Source organism: Tympanuchus pallidicinctus, unplaced genomic scaffold (assembly GCF_026119805.1).
Source record: "Tympanuchus pallidicinctus isolate F22 unplaced genomic scaffold, pur_lepc_1.0 scaffold13, whole genome shotgun sequence".
In the NCBI taxonomy this organism is placed as follows: domain Eukaryota; kingdom Metazoa; phylum Chordata; class Aves; order Galliformes; family Phasianidae; genus Tympanuchus; species Tympanuchus pallidicinctus.
The window spans coordinates 5,770,619-5,789,670 of NW_026294648.1; the positions used below are offsets into that span (position 1 = coordinate 5,770,619).

The window sequence follows — 19,052 nt, forward strand, 5'->3', positions numbered from 1 at the left end:
AGCATGATAAATGGGCCTGTTATTTGTTCACTGTCTTGAAAAAGTAACTTATTAAACAAACATAACATAGAAAATGAAACTCTTCAGGCACTGAAACGAGGCATTAGCCATTGCTAATTAAAATTGAACTTGTAGATGAGCTGCTCCTTAGTTTTAAAGTAGGAAACACTGTCCCTTAGTGGTGGCAAGGAAGTATTGCTCAAGAACAGTTCCACAATTATTTATCATTTTATGATGTGCGTTGTGGTGGATGTCCTTGCTGCTAGCAGAGTTGTTTTCTGCTCCTCACTCTAATGGATCTAATTGCTTTATGTTAGAGGACATTAAGACTATTTACATGCCTGTTCATGTAACTTCTTGTAGATCTCAGAATTATATTTCTGCCATACACTGTTTTCTGTTGTATTTTCAGCCCTGGTGTACGACAGCTGATCATCATCAATAGGAAAGGAAGGGCATTTGGTGGAAATGCTGCTAGAGCTTGGCTACACCATGGTCCCTTTTCATACCTGCTCCCAGGAGGTCCCAAAGTCTCAGTTCTGAGTTATGTTAGCACTGCATGTGGAGCTAGTGTGAGCATGGGGCCTGGGAGACGGGGTGCCTGGATTCTATCTGCTTGGACAGCAAGCTTTTTGGGGATTTGTCTTAATCCTGGATATACAGGATTCAGTGTACTGGGATGTATTTGGTTGCCTCCTAAGATTTTTTCTGCTATAGAGAATGTATGCACATAATGTTAGCGGGAACAGGCTCAGGAGGTGTAACTCTAATAATCATGATTGATTTTCCTCTCTCTAAAGAGAGAAGAAAAAGAAACAGAACCTTTTAGCAGTGCACTGTCTGCACCTTACCGCTGCTTTCAGCCTCATTTCCTGTGCTCACAACTTTCTCCAGGCATGATGGCTTTTTCTGTGCTCGGTGTAAATCTTGCACTCAGCTGCCTTCAGCTGCAAACTCATCTCGAATCATCCACTGAGGCTTTTTAGGGGGGAAGTTGAACCGGTTTGAACATTCACGTGGATGCTTTGTCATAGTCTTCTCCAGTCATAAGTGCATCCTTACACAGCTTTAGAGCTGGACTTTCTTTGGAAATGGCTGTGGGGATCTTTGGAAACTTGTACATTACTAACCATGAGCTTACTCTGCTAACTTAACAAGCAGATGTTTGGCTACAGCACTGGCCAAAGTAAAAGAAGTGGCAGTGAATAAAAGCACCATTTTTCATTAAGAATATCAGTAGCATGATATAAAAATTGCCAAGTTTTGAGGAGAAACAGTCTTCTTCATTTTTCTCTCGCAATTGCTTCAAATGCAGCAGAGTGGTTTTTACTTCAAGCTTGTGGTTTTTAAGAGCATTCCCCTCCTGAGGGAATTTGTCTCTGTTTTATTAACAGCAGACTGTTTTTTCATATTGTAACATTTATGGGGGGAAATATGTAATTTTTATACACACTGACAGCACATTACTATTAAAATACTGATAATGGAGGTGAGACATCACTTACCAATGTCTAGAAGAACAGGAAACAAAAGGAAAACAGAGGAGTACTTTAAATAGTAACCAAGACATGACTTCCAAAAGTGACCTACCACTGCAGCTTCGACTTGTGTTTATTTGCTCATGGCCATCCATGATGCCCACAGCCACCAGGGAGCCTTGTATCCAGTATCTGCAGTAATACCTAGTGAGGACTCTGCGTAGCAGGGGGACTGGCTCTTGGGTACTTCTCCCCAGGGAAGATTAACTGAGCACACAGAGTAGTACAGCAGCTCTTTCAGTTAATGACGTTGCTGGGGTTGTTTGGTAGCTCCCTGAGGCCTGTGGGTATCTCTGTGCTTTTGCTGAGGAACGGTCAGGACTCAGCCTGTCCAATCTCTGTTCTGCCAGTTCCTCAGACTCTTACACTCTGGTTGCAACGGGGCACAGAGATTTACCCAGAGGAAGATCATAGCTGAACTGGACGTGAATCACACTAAGATGGGCCGTGATAAAGGGAAGACACTGAGGCTCCTGGAAGCAGAACCTGCTTGCACATTCCATGGGAAGCACTTCCAGGGATTTACCAGCTCAATGGCTAATGCATGATTGCTTTCCCACTTATCGGCTCAGCTTACACAGCTGGCAGCTCTCAGAACACAGCAGTATGCCTGTGAGCTGGTGGCAGGTACACTGGTTGCTCAGGGAGACTCTCCTGCACGGATTTTCCTGCTGAATGTTTTGCTGGATTCCCTGATGTGCGGGAACCTTTGGCTGTTCTCCATACCTGTCCCCTAACTGTACTGACACATGAACATCTGAAACAAACAAAAGCTGGTGTGAATTTGTGGTGCATTAATGAGCACTGCTCCATAGCTGCCGTGTGACCATTCAGGCACAGAGGTGAGAAAAGGCATTGCTTTGTTGGGTTGAAGCAAAACACTATTTCTTTGCCATCCTCTGCCTGCAAGGCTGTCAGTGGAGTGCTCAGTGCAGTCTTTAAAAGAACAGCTTTCTGTAATTGCAAGCAGACTCATCCTGGAAGTGCTATCTAATAGCGAGAGCAAGGCATATGTGCAGATTGGACACTTACACCTTTCTGGCCATTTCATACTCCCTGCTAACTGACTGCAAGTCCCTTTGCTCTGTCTGCAGTGCGAAGAATGGAGGTGGCATGGAGGTGTTGCATGTCTTCACTTAAGCAACATCTGTGACATGCTTTGAGATCTCTGGGACTGAAGAAGGGTGGCAGTGCACATGTATGCTGATGTATTATGTGCATGTATTTTGGGAAGTCTGTGTTAGATTGTTAATGGCAATTTGCTTTAATTACATTGTGGATCTGTTTGCATCAGTTTCATGCTCAGTCTTGCTCCTTTTCCATTCATCTCAGGAATAGGGGATGGTTGATTTCCTACACTTGTACACATTTGAGAAGAATTTTAAACACTTGAAAGTATCAATAGCACTTCAGAGCTTTCATGAAACTGTCAATTTTTTTCATTGGTTTTCTGAAACTGCTAGATTACAACAGATGGATTCATTTATCTAGCTGTGTCTTTATATATATTTAGATGGCTCCCATCTCTGTGGGACTTGTGTGCCTCTCAAGTGTTTTAAAATAGAAAAAAGCTGTTTCCTTCTCTGTCTTGCTTTCAATCCAGCCCATAAGAGAAAAAGCTTGATTGGCTTAAATGGCTTGGGGTTATTGGACTGGCATTCCCTGCATGTTTCTGCATGAAGAAATGAAGCTGAGGAGAGAAATTTTGCATTTACTTCTGAATGCTATGGAATTGGGGTTATTTCTATCCCCATGGGGTAAAATCAGTTCAATAGTGGAGAAATACTGCCTGGGAAAAGCCAAATTCTCTATCTGGTCCTACCCCTTCACCTTTGGCTGCCGTGTTCCACTGGGAGCTGGCTGTGGAAGGTTACAAAAGGCTTTGAATGTCAGAAAACCAAAGTTCTGAGTAAGAAACTAATGTGAGCAAAGCATCAGGCTCATCTCCATTGCTAAGCAGACATCTGCTGTGTTTTACACCAGCTGTGCTTTATTTCAAAGCATAGGGAGTTGCAGTAATTAAGCTGCAAGACACAAATTCATGCGTCAGTGTGCCCTGATGTGCACTCCTCAGGATGAGGTACAACCTTACGTCCAGTCCCACCTGCAGGAGGGCACCTCAGATGCCCTGAGGCTATGGGGCAGGTACAGGTGAGATGTGCTGCTCCTGTGCTGGTGGGACACGGAGAAAATGTTTAAGCATTAATGTAATGTAAATGTTTAAGCATAATGTTTAACCCAAGCACAGAGATGGAGCCAAGGAGCCCAGAGCAGCAGTACCCCAATGCCAGCTGGCAAGGTGTCAGCATCACTGACCAAAATTTCCCTTTTCCCACACTGGGCAATGCTCGAATTTTACAAAGCATGAGTTCCACCACGCTGCTGTGAGCAGGTGGCTGTAGGACGCCTGGGACCCAAGGGACGGGCGTCCTGGTCGTCTACCGGACATCTGCGTCGCCTCTCGGGCGCTTCTTCTGCACTACTGAGGAGCACCTTTTCCAGCCCTCGTGCCCCGAATCCACGGGCGAGGACGGACGAGCTGTGCGCGGGCCCACCCGTCCACGTCGGCCCCGCTGAGAGGAGCTCGGCCGGCCGCGGGCAGCGGTGCCGCGGGATGTCACTGCGGAGCCGCCGGACGCTCGTGCCCGGCCGCCTCCCGCCGCCCTTCCGACAGCACCCGGCCAGGTGTGCCCGCGGACACGGCCACGCCGCGGCCCGGGGGAGGCGTCCTCCCATTCTCGTCGGCTCCTCCGCGGGCTCCGCACCGGGGTCGGGCAGGGCGCGGCTCGGGCCGCCGGGGCTCCGCGCCGACGGGGAGCCGCCCCCGGTCCCGCCGCCCCCGGACCCACCGCAGCACGGAGGGAGGAGGGGGCCGAGGACGGGTTTCACTTCCGCCGCTTGCAGGAACCACAAGCCCCCAGAACATATTAGAATAAATCAGAATAGAAGGGTCCCGCCGGCCCTCGTTTGTCTCCCCCGGAGACGGAGGGAGGAGGGGGAGAGGAAGCGCGGCGGCGGGCAGAGCCATGCGGAGCCGCTGAGGGCAGCACCGCCGGCCGGCAGGAGCGGCGCGGCCTCCGGCGCGGGAGAGGCCGGAGAACAGGTCTGTCCTTCGCTTTGTTCCCCGCGCACCCGGCCGGCAGCGGGAACGGCCCGGCCCGCGGCCCGCCCCGCTGCGGAGCCTTCTGCGGGGCCGCGGCCGGGAGGGGCGGCGGCGCCCCGTTCTCCCGGCCCGGAGCCTTCGCGCCGCGCGGGCCCTGCTATGCCGGGCCGCGGGGCGGATCGGCCCGGAGCTCGCGCGCCCTGTGCGGCCAGGGGGCCCGAGAAGCCGCCTCGAGCGAGGCGCCGCGGGGAGCGCGGGAGAGCCGCGGGTCGGCCGCGAGGGACGCGAGGGACGCGCGGCGTCTGGAGGCGCTCGGCACGCGGCTCGCTGCCGGCTCGGCGCCGGGCTGAAGGCTCGCAGGGACGGTTCGGCTGCCTCACTGGGAGGCAAAGTTACAGCAGCCCCCTGCTGGGATCCGGTGCGCCCGTGCCCTCGGTGCCGTCCTTCCGGTGCAGCGCCGGCGCTTTGTCAGACTGCGTGCCGTCCGACGAGCGGGACTGCGCTGACGTCAGGTGGAATCTTTGTTGCACGAGGTTACCGGTGCTGGGAGCTCCGGCAAGGATGGCTTGTTGGCCGCTGGAGCGCATCCCAGCTTCCCCTCCCCCCCGCCTCTTTTTAAGAAGTAACTGCACTATTGTGCCATATATATTGTATCACTCTATCGTAAAGGTACTGATTCTCGTTGTATTTGTCCTTATTTGCCTTACACGATTTGATATCTAGGAGAGCTGAGCACCTTGAGTTCCAGAGTCTGAAGCCTATGTACTGCTCACTGAGCCTTTTATTTTGGAGGTCTTTCCAGAAGCTTGCTCCATTTAATATTACATGGATGTCTAGCAGCGTGTAAAGGAAGGGACGTGCTTGAGTTCACCACAAACCTATTCACCACAAACCACAGACCCTGGTCTGCCATTTGGCCACACTTCCCATTCCTTTCCAATTGAACTTGGCCACACGTGTGGTGCTGGAGCACTTACTCTCCTGCCCTTTCACAGAAACCAGTTGCAAGAGGGAGGAGAAAGTGCAAGTTGTTGAGTCTGCATGGTCTACAGAAATAAAAATACAGCACAGCGTGCTCAGTTCTGAAAACAGGACAAGAGGAATAAGAAGCAGCGAGGTAACGCAAACTGAGCGCGATATAACTGAGTAGGACCGTTGCCTTGCTCGTTTCCTTCCATAAAGTCTAAAGGTGTGCTGAACACAATTTAAAAGTTCCTGTTCTGAAGCAGCTGAATCAGGCTCCTGAATCCTGCCTGCAGTGACTTTGGTCCACCAGCATGGTAGGCACATGGCTGGTTGTGAGACTTCTGAGAATGGGCCATAGCGCGCAGTTACCTTTTTATCTGTGAATACACAGAGAAAGGGAAATAGTTTTCTTTTGCTCTGCTTCCCTTTGAGTAACTTCTGAGAGTCGTCCTGCTCACACTGTGACTGCAGTCTGTGGCAGAGACAGGACATAGCAGGTGCTTCTTGGTCAGACAGAGGGGAAAGCCTTCTCGAAGCAAGTGAGGTGATTAGAACCACTGCTGTGAGGTGCCTAACAGCACGGTGAGGTCTGACAGCTGTGTGCACCTCTTGTGTAAACTGAGTTTTGCAAAGGCAGTCATCACTGCAGCTGGTTACAGTCAGCAGGGAGCCTGGCATGTGTACCATATAAACATTCCCTCTGCGGGTAGGAGGTGTGTTACTCATTGTGGAGGTGTCACAGTATGGGGTAGCTGCATATGAAATGTAGTCAGGTAGGTGATAGCACGATGCTGAAGCAGTGTGGCATGGGTAGGCATGTCCCCATGCCATGAGCAGCAGATGTTCTGGCTCTGTAGGGAAATGTGACTCCTGAGTCCTCGTAATGTGGACGTGTAAATTCCAACACTTTCATTCAGGGCTTTGAAAGCGAGGATAGCAGCCCAGTTCCCGCTCCCACAAGCCCCCAGAGCAGCGATGTTGTTCAAATGGTATTATATAGATTTTTCTTTTAAACTGGGTTTAGTCTCTGAGGCCAGGGAAATCTGAATATATATCTGCATCAGCAAAATGGCATTAAGTCCAAAATCCTCAGCTGACATGAGTTTTTATTTGCATCTTAGCTGGTTCCAAACTGCATCGCTGGCTGATGGCTGTTCCCTAGGGTGATTTTCAAAGAGGTTTTGGAGCAGGCGCTTGCACACCGATGCACCTCTAGATTTTGTGTTCCCTGATCTTTCCAAACAGATTGTCACTGCTGCATGTAACAGATGCCCAGCAAAGAAAGCTTGGACCTGAAAATCCCTCTGGGCATCAATAGACATCACTTTAAATCATCAGATCATAGCAATTCCAGTTAATGTGAGTACTCAATCTCTCACAGTGCTCTCTGAGATTAGGCTCTAGAAGTTGTCCTCATAGTTGAAGTCTTTGTAGTCTTTGTTCTTCAGATAGAATAAACTTAATTTTGAGAACGTATGGGATTTTTTCTTCCCGTTGATGTCTCTGGTAAAGTTTCTTCCAGTGCATCATGTTCCAGAAGCTTTCACTGCGACTGGGATTAAGGAACCCCCAGCAGGGTGTGTGTGTGGAGTGCCTCCCTGAAGGTGGTGATACCAGGAGGGATGTAGCTTTGGCAGGGTGCAGAGAGAAGAGTTCTGAGTGTAAAGCTCCTCAGCGCAAGTGCTGACCACCAGGGATGTTCTGTGGGGAGAGCTATTATTCGTCCTGCCTGAGCACCTGCAGTCTGCTTCCGTTCTTCATCAATTCATAGGGTCCACTTCAGTATTACAATTGTGTCTTAACATTTACTAGGGTCCTGTGGTATGGTTCCAGATATAGCCAGGATAAATCATAGAGTAATGTAGGATGGAACAGTCCCTGGCCTCCTGCTCAAGGCTGTGCTAGTTTATAGCTGGTTACTCAGGACTTTGTTCAGTTAATTGAGAGCATTTGGGGGGGAAAAAAAAAAGAAAAAAAAGGAAATCCCACAGCCTCTTTGATCCCATTTTGCTGTTTGATTGTCCTCACGAAAAAGCCAATATCTAATCAGAACTTCCTGTGTTTCAGCTTGTGTCTGTGGCTATTATCTTCCATTGTGCACCTCTCCCAAGAATCCACTTTTTCCAGTACCATTTTGTTAGGTAAAGGTATACAGAGATTGAAGGTGGGAGAGATGTGAGAGGGCTTTTTTTTTTTATATAGCTGCTGCTGGTTGCATGCTCGGTTTTGGAACCAGTATTAGCAGTGTGAGATCACATGAAGTACTTTGAGGTTGAAATGGGGTTTGCTCTGAGGTGAAGATGAGCATAGCTGTAGCCTTGTAAGGATCCTCTGTGAGGTATCAGGGTTTGCTAAGCCATGCTTTTGGTTCCAGCATTGTGTGACAGACTGGAGATGGTACTAAAGGACTGGAATAAGTGCAGAATTAATGTGCCTCCTTTCAACCTAGGTTTTTTTCTGGGGACCTCCTGCTTGAAATTCATTTGTTGGCATGTCCTGTAAGGGATTTGTTTGTTTTTGGAGTGCATCCATCCCTTAATATTCATATGGCATAAGACAAAGACATTTCCTCTCCCGATGCTGTGCTGTCTGAAAGTGCCCCAAGCAGTCACAGACCACAGTGTCAGCAATTTTGCAAACTTTGAACCTTGGATGCTGGCAGCTGACGGCATTTTTTGCAGGCTGGCCTGTGACTATGGGCATCAAATGGTGCAGGAGGGACATGTTTCTGCAGGAGAGGTGCTGTTAGGTTGTGTAGTGTGTTAATGAAATCTTTTTCAATAGGCTGAAGCAGGTTAATGCACTTTGACCTACATGAGATGATGTATTAGAAATCAGTTAACAGTGATTGAATTTTCAGCAATAATTTCTGTTCTAGTCCTTAATGTCTAATTTATGCAGAGGTTAGCGGAGGGCAATAATCAAACAGTGTGTCTTACATAATAAGACAGAGGATCAGCTGGAAAGACTGACCTGCTGGCTGGCAGTTGGTGCAAACTTTTATTTTAGTGCAAGCCTAAGAACTGCCGTACCAGAAGGCCACATCCTCTACTGTCTCAGCCTGGTATCACTGGACCTGTATGGATCAGGGGACAGCATAGAAACCATATTACAGGACCTTAGGAGTTAGTCCATTCCTCACGTCACAACTCCTTTTTGCATTCGGAGACAGCATGAAGTTTGTTTTGCTAAAATTTATCGTTAGAAAGCAGTGATAGTAAATCCTGGACAGGCTGTCCAGGGAAGCTGCAGCATCTCCACTGCTGAAGATTTTTAGGAGTAAGAAGGCAAGTATTTCTTAGGGCAGAGGTGCAGAAGTGAGGTACTGAGGTCTGCACCATCAGCTGAATATTGCTGAGAACTTTCATATCTCACTTGTGTGGCAGCTGCTGCTTGCAGGACACCTCTCTTCCATGTCCTTCTCCTAGATCTTGCCATCAAAACCATCCCTTCCACCCCACCTGTGGGTGGATGTGCAACATGGGCAGAGCTGGGCTGGGGCACAGCACCCCTTCTGCTGGTTGGCAGATCTGTGCAGCGCAGTACAGGCAGGATTGCATGGGCTGAGCTGGGTGACAGCTTGTTGGGATTCCTTGGTGGACAATCTTTGTATGCATTTCTGATCCTCTCCTTTAATCTTGTTTGGTTCTTGGTCCAGCTTCAGGATGACTGCCTGGTTGATGAGTTCTGGCTTTTAGTTATGTAGGCAGAAAATACATCTTATTTACTTCAGTCTGCCCATTTATTTGTGGGAGCTCTGGTTTCGTAGCATATTGAAGCGCCAATGTGAGGGCACACAGCAGCAGCCAGAAAAATGTGTCACGGTGATACTGGCAAACAAAGAGAAGCTAAGCAAAGCATGGGAGGGGTTACCATTTCCCTATGCCAAATGTAGTTACACAAATACACTAAAATACAAGCTAGAGCAATGGGAAAAGATATGCATGAAAACAACAATAATCATTCCATTGAACTCAGTGGGAGTTTTTGCCCTTATGTTCACTTCTGCTCCACACCTACCCTTTAATATATCTCATCAGTCTTTCCATTGCACAAGGGCCTCATCAAACTTTGGTCAGTCCTTTTAAGAAAAACAGCTTCTTTCTAAGAAACAACGAATCCAGTCTTTCAGATTAAATTAAAAGCCAGGAAGAGCCTAAAGCAAAGCGGGCGGTGAGACAGCTGCCTCTGGAAGCAGCCGCAGAAGGCTGGGACTGAAGCAACCCCTCTGCCCCTGCAGCTCTGCAGGACGTGCTCGCAGAACCGCAGGCCCCTCCATCGCATGGCGTGGACAAGGAACGCTTCTCCAAAAGAGCTCTGAGTGCTGGAGGATCACAGGACTGTAATCAGCTGATCTGGATTCTGTCCCCAGCTCTCCCATTGCCTTGCTGTGAGAGGCCGGATTGTTCAATTAACCTCTTTGCTCTTGGCCTTTTCCAGATAGAAACTTATTTTTATTTATCTCTTTGAGATCTTCATAAAATGATGCTAAATGTCTCTGTGCAGAGACATCCGGAGGCAAAAAACATAAAAGCTCCTTAAGTGCAGCACATTTTGGCTCGACAGATCTTTAACTACCGTTTCACTGGAACCCCTTAATAACTGTAGGGCCTGAAGGGGAACGTCCTTCTCTTTCATACTCAGCAAGGCACTTTGGGCAGGCCCCTGCTCTGCTGGTTGTCCACCACAGCGTGGGCTGGGCGAGCACATGCCTGTGACAGATGACTTGAGGTTTCGTCACAGTGTGGGGTTTCATTTCTGCCATACCACCCGCAAATGGTGGCAACCATGTGACAAACGGGACAGAGCCTTCTGCCTGCATCCTTGGGTTTTGCCATTGGGTCAGAGAAGCTGTCCGTTTTTGTTTTCAGCTTATTGCTTATATTATTAATTAATGAAGGGAAGAGATAAAGAGTTCCCTTGGTGTTTTTTTTACCCTACTTTAATATTTATCTTTAATTTTTCCTCTCCTAACAGCTAACAAGGTTTATCACTGATCTCAGCTGTGATTGGAGTATCTTTGGCTCTGAGCCTGCATGGGGAAAAATAAGGGAGGAATAAGCTGAAGGGCTGTTTTTAGGGGATTTTTGCCTGTTGTTTGTTTTCTTCATAGTGCGTTTGGTGCTTGTTTCCGTGAGAAGACTCTAGGTAACCACAGAACTGAGGAAATTCTACTATCTTGGGAACCGAGGGGTGAAAGATGAGACATCTGAGGGAGAAAGGAGATTTGCAGGCAAGAAACTGATTATGTTTTTACAAAACATTCAACACTTGCCTGCAGTGCTTCAGCTACAGTTCTGTTTTTTTTTCCTGTAGACCACCCCAGCTTGGCTACTTAGTGGAATCTGAGAAGAATAAATAAAACTTTAGAGATAATTTTAAAATAATGCTTTTAGGGACAATAAATATCCAGCACAAATGCAGGATAATATCTTCAAATACAATGTTTTATTGGGATGTTTGTGTTTGTCTTCTTCCTTCCTCTCGTTCTGTCTCCACCATGAGTGTGAGAAGTCTTAGCACTGACTGCAGAGGTTGACGGTTCCCCTCCGATCAATGTTACCACCTCTCTGCATCTGCTCGCCTGCTGGAACCACTCACAAGGAGACAACTGCAAGGGTGGAAGGTTCTTTCCCAAAGGTGTTGTCAAGACACGCTGCTAGATACATGTTTCCTCTCCTTTAAACAGTGCTGAGTATTGTGTTCTTTTCAGTAGGCTATGTTCCACTGGCAGGGCTGTGAACTATCATTTGTTATTGTGTTTAGAATCTCCATTCCTGTAAGTACCTGACTGGAAGGAAATAGAATGAAATTTGAAATTCTTGAAGATCAGCCGTTCTGAAAAGTAAGTCCTATGCAGCTCAGTAAGCCCTCAGCCTTCCTTCAAACTCCTCATGCAAGGAAGGACACTCATAATTCAGCAGAGCCCAGTGACTTGAGACCTTCAGAAGTTTCTCCCAGTTCTAAAATGCTTCCAGAGAACCCATGATTTTCAAGCAATTCGTTCAAAAAGAATTATGCTGAACAAGATACAGAAATAGTTGTGTTTTCACTGCCCAGATATGACTTCTTGAATTCTCCAGTCACGCTCAAGAACTCTTGGTATTTTTTCAAGTGAAATGATGAGATGACTTATTTTCAGTTGGCAATTAGTACCTTAGCTTTAGGGAATGAAAACTGTGTTACATGAGAAACAGCAACATCAGCAAAGGATTTTTGTCTGTTCCTGCTGCCAGTTTGTGTTGTGTGTAAATGTGTAATTCTCAGCTGCCTCGCCATCACCCATGTCTGGAATCTGGGGTGTGCCTGTGGTGTGGGGCGACTTGTCTTTGCTAGCTCTGTGTCAGGGGCAGGCTTTTTTCAGGGAGCAGCTTGTGGGGTGAGGGGCTCAGGCAGCCTGCTGGCATCCATCCATGTGGGGCGAATCCACAGCACAGTGATCCCTGGATGTTTGCACTTTTTCCCTGGAATGAGATTAACCATCTATTTGCATCCTGCCAATTTTTAACACACATCTTCACTTTGGAATTTCCCATTGTGGGGATCTCAAGAGTGACCCAAGGAAGCGAAGCCATGATTGCAGTTTTGCAGTGGTAAAGAAGAGCTGCAGGGGCACAAGATTTCCATGTGGATTAGTTCGGCTCTTCTTAACCTCTTTTGTGGGAGAGTGGAACTTACGGCCTTCCTCTTTTCTTCTTCCTGCTTCTTGGATGGGGAAAGAAGAAGTGAGCTGTGCCCCCCTGTGCCTTTCATGCAGTGTGCTCATGAGGTGTAGGCAAGCTCTCAGTTAATGCATTTCCCTGTTTTGATAGACTGACTTCTCATGTAGGATTTACCAGTTTTGAGGTGGCTGATGAGTGGGGTTGAAATGTTTCCTTGATGTTTAATAACCAGCTAGGAAATTAGACTGGCTTAGCAGCCCTGTCCAGGGGGCACCAAGTGTGAACTGCAGAATTCAAAAATTAGAAATTAATTATTAGTTAATTCAGAAACCTGAATTAACTCAGCTTGGAAGACATCTAAACACACAAAGCTCTGTCCGTTATTAATAGTAAGATAGCAAGTGTGCATTTGGTGGAACGCAGTGTTTGAAACTTGTCTATGCTTACTGGAAGGACGAAATACCTCATGAAGGATTGCACAGGATGCCCCAACTGCTGATCTGAGCTTCTGCCTGCAGCGTCCTGGCCTTGCTGCTTTTTACTTAATGCTGAGGCTGCATTTAGTGGTGGGGAGAAGCTTTGCCTTTTGTGTGATCTGGTGAGTTGTATTTTTGAATCCAGGTAAGCACATGGATTTAAATCAGTTTTAAGGAATCTGAAGCACAGCTTCCAATTTTGTACTTGGAGTGTATTCTGGTTCTCAGTGAGCAAGCTGAATCTCTAAATGCTGCAATTTGTGCTTACAAGCAATTACAGCTGCGACTGATTGCACACGAAATAAAAGGCAATTTAAGGGGAAAAAACCCTTCTAATTTTAAGAGCTCTAAGCCATTTGTCCAGATATGTTTTCATGGATCAGATGAGTACTGCTCGTTTGCTTTTGTTGTGTGTCCGAAGTTTGAACGAGGTGCATACGGAGTGCACTTGTCACAAAGGAGGTGGATTTCCTTCTTGCTCCGCTTGCCTCTGAAATACATTATACGTAATGAGGCACTGATTACCTAAATTAGAAAACCAAAACAATGCTGTTGTCTCATTTGGTAGGAGGCAGAGGCTGTGTGGACAACTGAAAGCTTGCTTAAAGGCAGTCTGTGACCCACTCCATGCTATTCTTATGCTAATGTGAGAATGGGTATCCTGGGCACCATCTGCTGTCCCTGAAGTCCCGGCCTTGGGCATTCAAAATTGGTTTGCTTTATTAATGCTAGGCCATCCAGAACAGCAGTGGTGCATTTGTTTGAGCCTATGAAATCAGAAGTTCCAATTGTAAGCATACAGAGATAATTGTCACTTTTAATAATACACTCTAACATGATAGCTACCCATTTTTCCAAGCCCTTAGACAAAGATGCCACCTTTCAGGCTGCAGTTAGCTCCAGCAAAGCCAATAAAGGCCTCTCTGGCTTCTTGGGGAGCTGGGTTTTGCATCCAGGAAAGTCATTTCCTTACAGGCAGGATGGATTTATTGGCTGGCTCTACATTTTAACTTTTGTAAATGCCCCCTAGAGAAATGGAGGCAAGTCTTGGTATAAATCAAAGTTAATAAATAGGACATACGATGTGATTATTTTTAGAAATGCCGAAGTGATGGGGTATCAAATATCTAATTAAGCCAGGCAGGGTTTAAAGCATACAGAGCTTATTGGCAGAACAAATGTCTGCAATCTCAGTTGTATCTTAATATAGTCTCCTCTAATGATGATTCTGTTTGTGCTTATTAGCTATATAGTTCTTTTGGTGTCTGTGGCTCCAATTAGAAAGCAATTCCTTTTGTTCAAGTACCTGACTGAGTACTTAAACTGTTCATTCTTAGTACCTGTGAGGAACAGAGCAGGATGAGCTAAAGGTAGGCAGCAAACTGAATCCCCCTGAGCTGCAGCCTTCGCTCTGTGGCCTCAAAAGAGGCAGAGCCTATGGGTCTGAGTCCTGTTCCATGCTCATGGCTGCACAGGCAGGTCCTGAGCTGGCACCCGGCCCCCAGCAGGGACCAGCGAGCTTCTGCATTGGGCAGGCAGGGTATGGGGTACTGTGTTGGGGTCCCCAGGCCCAAAGGCACTGCGGCTTGCCGGGTCTGGCCCCACACTGCTTGCAGGGGAAGCACAGAGGGATGGAAGTGTGAACAGGAGGCAGTGGGAAAGCAGTGTGATGGGCTGCAGTCTCTGCTGAAGGCAGGTTTGTGGTGTCCTGGTGGGAGAGCGCTTTGTGGCATAGTGGGAAAGGAAAACATTGCCGAGGGCTATTGGTGGCCCAGGGAAAACATAGTTTGGGGTTTGTAAGTGTGAGTGTCCTTATCTCCTCGTTTCAGCATGATGTGTGTGCAGAATTTATTTCCAGTGACCTCTGTGATGAAAAAGAATTAACAGCAGACCAACCATCTCCAGTTACCTAAACAAGCAGCACACAGCCAACAGGGAGAGCAGCTTTCATAGCTGCTTTTATCCCCTCCCTTGCCCCCAGAGCTTTCTGTTTTTGTTTTCAGTTATGGGTGAAGGAGACAAGCACTCCAGGGCCAGGGAAAATGAGAGTTAATTACACTGTGGATGGGGATTGTTGCACAATGCTGTTCTTTCCCATCCCTGTCTCAAATGCTTGAGAGAACAGCAAAGCTAACACAGGTGTTCTTCAGTCCTGTGTGTTCTTTGGGGCGCTGCAGATGCGGAGTCAAACTCTTTCACTGCAATGAAGACAAAGATGAGAGAGGCTCTCAGGGCTCAGTGTTTGTGCCGCTTGTGCCAAGAACAAGTAAAATATGACAGAAATGGATTTAAAATGTGTATGCACTCCTTAATGTTCTGGGTATATGTGCATATATTTTTTAAATCCAAAAACTACCTGGTTTTGCTTTGGCCTCCTTGTTGTAAGAAGCAGAAGGAAGTCCCTGGGACGTGCACAGAGGAGAAAATATTTGTTATCCAGAGCTCTGAGTTGAACAGTGGGATATGAAGGACGGTTTCAGAAATCACTCTAAGTAATATTCACCCTTGGATCCCTCACCATCACTCCCTGGGATCACTCCTATTCCATTCCTGCATTTGGCACAGGAAGAAGAGTTCTTGTTTCAGAAGCCCCCTGTCAGTGGAACGCTGTGTAAGGCAGAGGTGAGCAAGGGGAAAGTGTGACCTTCTGCAAAGGAGTGGAGGGGAGGCAGATGGGAGTGCTGTCTTTTGATCTTATAAGCTGAGGTGTTGAACTTGTGTTGAGATCTGAATACATAAGAGAAGCTTACAGATTGCTGATTGCCCATGGATTTCTCATTGATGGAGGAGGCTCAGCTCCTGCTAAAGTAGGGCGCTGCCTGACTGGAGGGGCAGCCTGCTGGCAGTGATACAGTCAAGGGGCACATTGAAGTTGTTCAATGTGTAGGTGCATCTACTTGTGAATGTGGCACTAAAGATGCATATGCAGACCTAATGCAAGCGCTGAACCAGGAATTACAGGTTCATGGTCTCTCATCTGTCAGGGCAATTTCATTTCACATCAGGGCTGATGCTTGAACCTGTCACATTTCAGCTCACTACAATAATCACTGGGTTTGCATGCCCCGATTGGAAAGGCTCCCATTTAAATGTGGATGCTTCAGAATGATTCTGTTGCATTAAAAGGCTGGAGTAGGTTTCATCTCATTGTAGAAGGCACTGAAATACTGAAAGCTCAAAAAGTGCAAGACTTTTGTTTTACCAGAGCTTAGAGTCATGGCACTGCAGAATGTCCCAAGTTGGAAAGGATCCACCAGGATCATCAGGGAAGTCAGGAGCAGCTAGAGCCAAGTCTTGATAGAAGGGCTGAGTTGGTGGCATTAGAGTTATATGTCTCGTGTTTTTCATTGGTGGCTGGTTAGGAAAAGTAATGCTATTAGCATGCTGGATCATGTGAGATGTAGGAATTCCTGCTGCAACCTACTGAGGTTTTTTGGGAAGTTGTTTCTGCAAAGGGTGCTGAAGCTCTTGGAGAGACGGCAGGGTGCTAGGCAGCCTTGTAAGCCTTGCATTGCAGCCTGGCAGGCTCTGTCTTCGAGAAAGTCACACTTACACACAGACACTGGTAAGAGGAAGTGTGGATGGAACGAAGCTAAAAAGAAATTGTGAAGAGAATGGTATCCAGAGATGGCAGGACTGCCATGAGTGCGTCTAGGTTTTTCTGTGCAAAGCTCTGTCAAGTGACAGCTTTAGTTAAATAGGTAATGACTTGTTTTTGGAATGCCTAATGCAGTTCCTTCAAGCTGCAGTAGTTTCGCTCAGCACCACAGCATATTTCCTTTATTCCCTGTCAGCAGCTACTGGATGTCTTCTGCTATGGTTCTAGGGAGGCCACAGGACAGGGATGGCTCCTGGGGATGCTGGCTGCTGCTGGTGGCTCAGGGGCTGTGCCTCCAAATTGATCTGATCTCAGCCAGGTTCTTGGTTCCTGGGCAGGCGTTTTAAGATGCTGAAATGTGTTAAACGAGTGCTTTGAAAAGCAAACCTCTGCTCCTTCTCCCAGCACATGATGGTGTTACTGCTGCTTGTTGCTACACTCCTGCTTACAGACCCCACTACATGCACCAGCAAGGGCTGCTTCTCGGCTTCTGCGTGTACATGAGACAAGTCATTTGCACGGCCTAATTTAAACTGCTAGATCAAAATGCTTGCAACTCTGCATACGCTTCCTCAGGAGAAAGGAATGTTTTCTCATTCCTGTCTTATTTCATATTTCACAGCTGCAGTTTGTCTTGTTTTTCCCCCGCCTCAGGCAGTTTTTTGTTTGTTTTTTGTTTTCCCCCCGCCTCAGCAAGTGCTGCAGTGGATAGGGGCTTAAAGGATTATTTACTTTAGGGCATTCATGCCGCCTTTGAAAATTTATGTATGTTTAGTTTAGTTTTACCAGAGACTCTTATTAGAGCAGCATGGGGAGTTTGCAGGGAGAAATGAAAGGCAGTCAGTATGCATATTTCTTCCAAAAATGTGCTGTACAAAGATAGTTATCCAGTTATCTCTTAAGCAGGACAGCTTATGATGGTCTTTGCTCCTGCGTTCCTTTTTCCTTCTCAGTGCCTGTACCTCCCTCTCTGTACCCTTTCTAAGTCCATCTCTGATGGCACTGATAGCTGTGTCCTGATGCTACCCAGGTAGAATTGGTAGGAAAGTTAACTCCTGTTGTCTTCTGTAGGACCATGATCACTCCTTACCTGTGCCATCTCCAGCCAAAACAATTCTGGTTACAGTGCAAGGTGTGAAGCATCAGTGAACAGTCACCAAGTCCTGCTCTCTGTCCTGTGATTCCCTGTGTCATTATGACAATGGGGGATTTCTTCTCTGCTTCTAAGAAAACACCTTGGCAGAGAAGGTAGGCTTGTACCTTGGAAGAAGATCTTGAGAAAACTCAGGCTGGCTCTTGAAAGTTTTCAGGCTGTAACTTGAGAGTCTGACACCTTGTGTCCCAGGGTGATGGCAGCATCAGAGCTTTTTGTTTGCTCAGGCTGTTGCTGAGTAGCGTTGCCTTGCAGGTGCTGATGCCAGCAAAACTGTACATACCTGGCTTTCCTCCTTAAATGGAGCTGGGGAGTTACTTTTCAGTCAGTGAGGGAGGAGATGGATGCCTTATCTTCCTACCAGTCTAAGACCATGAGAGGATGGGCTCTTTTTTAATGCCAAGCTTTTACTTGATTATTCCCACCATTAAGCATGTCATCTTGTTGTCCCCCTTCCTCGCCGAGGAGAGAGTTCAGCAGTAGAACTCCAAGAGTGTTGCAAATATATTGATATAAGCAAAAGCCCACTTTCTAATTCGAACAGGGAACAGAAAAGCCCATTTCTGTTGTGCCACATATCAGTCTGCTTGATGCCTGGTAGTCTTTCACCAGCTTAGGGCTCAGAAACGTATTGCTGCTTGTTTGTGGTGTATGGGGATACTGGAAGGTGAGGTTGGTTTCAACATAACATGAAATACATAGTTAGTGTTTTGCTCTCCCCTGTCTGCCACCCTTCTAAGAGTAAGATTCAAAGCTGTCTTGCCTTTAAACTTCCCCAGAGCTTTGGGTTGAGGCCTCCTGAAGAGCCAGACCTGAAAGTGCTTGCTTAGCTTGTGCTGAATGTGGGGAAGACATAGATTGTTGGTTGGTAGAACCTTGAGGTGTCTCTCATCAGCCAGCAGGGAAGAAGTCTCCTGCAGTATTGGAGGCTGGATGAAATGGGTGCAACAGTGCATACAACTTTAGAGTTTCCTTCTAAATCATGTTTCATAGAAGTCTGAAAATTCAAGCAGAAATGTGCCTGGTTTTTTGAATGTAGATGTCCACATTGGGGTAATTGGGAGAGACTGACTAACAGATTAAATCCATCCGATAGCATCCACAAGGAGAGAAAACACATCCATACCTCTTTTACCTGCAAGAAACTTGTACAACAAAGCCTATTTCTAAAGGAGATGTGCACCCTTACTCACTTCTGTGAATGGTGACGGATCTGACGATATTTGTCCTGAAATTCCAGCCTTCAGACTTGGACGATTTAGGGCAAGATTCTTTGTTTTCATTTAAAGAAGTTGTAGTTGTCCTTACTGTGAAGGCAAAAAAAAGGAAGACTTGAACACATAGCAGCAAAATGCAGAAACCCCATAAGGCAAATAAAGCATGTCATTTCTGAAAGCATCTTGTTTTCTAAGCCAATCTCATTATTTTGTAGGATCTGACTAATGGTTTTTGAATGCTCAGGTTGGCTTTGGAGACAGGACTTGATTTTCACAAGTGCTAAGTACTGCACTCCAGTTGTCACACCTATAAAAAATCACCAATTAAAATCGTGCCTG

At 46.8% G+C, this 19,052-nt stretch overlaps 1 protein-coding gene and 1 long non-coding RNA gene across 4 annotated transcripts in view; both read left to right on the forward strand.

Annotated features, from left to right (window-relative positions):
* The window catches only part of LOC128075848 (uncharacterized), a 354,845-nt gene that overhangs the window by 243,798 nt on the left and 91,995 nt on the right, over positions 1 to 19,052 (forward strand). The window lies entirely within an intron of this gene.
* PAK3 (p21 (RAC1) activated kinase 3) overlaps positions 1 to 19,052 on the forward strand; it is a 204,561-nt gene that overhangs the window by 96,871 nt on the left and 88,638 nt on the right. The window contains exon 1 of one of the 3 annotated variants that reach the window (XM_052672942.1): positions 4,448 to 4,641. The exons of 1 other annotated variant lie outside the window; for it this stretch is intronic. The gene's annotated coding sequence lies outside the window, so the exon portion shown is untranslated. Of the gene's footprint in view, positions 1 to 4,447; positions 4,642 to 19,052 lie in introns of those variants that run through there. One more of the 3 variants, XM_052672946.1, reaches the window with a different exon arrangement.